The sequence below is a fragment of the Mustela nigripes genome, chromosome X (assembly GCF_022355385.1).
Source record: "Mustela nigripes isolate SB6536 chromosome X, MUSNIG.SB6536, whole genome shotgun sequence".
Taxonomy (NCBI): Eukaryota; Metazoa; Chordata; class Mammalia; order Carnivora; family Mustelidae; genus Mustela; species Mustela nigripes.
This window is the reverse complement of record NC_081575.1, coordinates 27,929,337-27,930,567: the sequence shown is the minus strand read 5'-3', so window position 1 is coordinate 27,930,567 and position 1,231 is coordinate 27,929,337.

Here is a 1,231-nt window from a genome sequence, read left to right as displayed (position 1 = left end):
CCTCCCCTTCCAATTTCCCCCAACTCCCTTCTCCTCTCTTCTCCCCATGTCCTCCATGCTATTCCTCTGCTTGACATATTTTACTTTTAAGGCTCTCTCTTTGCTTAGAGGACCCTTTCAGTATTTTCTGTAGGGCTGCATTGGTGTTTGCAAATTCTTTTATTTTTTTGCTTTTTGTTTTTGTTTGTTTTTTGTTTTGTTTTGTTTTGTCTGTTTTTGTTTTTGTTTTGTTTTGTTTCATCCTGGAAGTTTTTTTTTTTTTAAATCTCTCCTATTTGCAATGACAGTCTATGTGGATACAGTATCCTTGGCTGCATATTTTTCTCTTTTAGTGCTCTGAGCATATCATACCAGTCCTTTCCGGCCTGCCAGGTCTCTGTGGATAGATCTGCTGCCAATCTAATATTTCTACCATTGTAAGTTACAGACCTCTTAACATGAGCTGCTTTCAGGATTTCCTCTTTGTCACTGAGACTTGTAAGTTGTACTATTAGATGACAGGGTGTGGACCTATTTTTATTGATTTTGAGGGTAGTTCTCTGTGCCACCTGGATTTTGATGCTTGTTCCCTTTGCCATATTAGGGAAATTCTCTACTATAATTTGCTCAAAAATATCTTCTGCCCCTCTCTTTCTTTCTTCTTCTTCTGGTGTCCCAATTATTCTAATATTGTTTAATTTTATGGTATCACTTATCTCTTGAATTCACCCCTCGCATTCCAGAACTTGTTTTTCTCTCTTTTGCTCAGCTTCTTTATTCTCTATCATGTGGTCTTCTATATCATTAATTCTCACTTCTGCCTCACTTATCCTAGCAGTAAGAGCCTCCATTCTTTATTGTACCTCATTAATAGCTTTTTTTGTTTTCTACTTTGTTAGCTTTTAGTTCTTTTATTTCTCCAGGAAGAGATTTTATTTCTCTAGAAAGGGATTCTCTAGTATGTTCTATGCCTTTTTCAAGCCCAGGGAACCCTTGATAATCCTCATTCTGAACTCTAGTTCTGTCATATAACTAGCGTCTGTATTGATTAGGTCCCTGGCTGTCATCTGTACTGCCTCTGGTTCTTTTTTTTTTTTTTTGTGGTTAGTTTTTCTTGCCTTGTCATTTTGTCCAGATAAGAATATAAGTATGAGAGAGTAAAATACTAAAAGGGTGACCAAGATCCCAGAAAAATATATGAAAACCAAATCAGAAGAGACCCAAAACTGGGGGAAGCAGAAAAGGGGGGGAT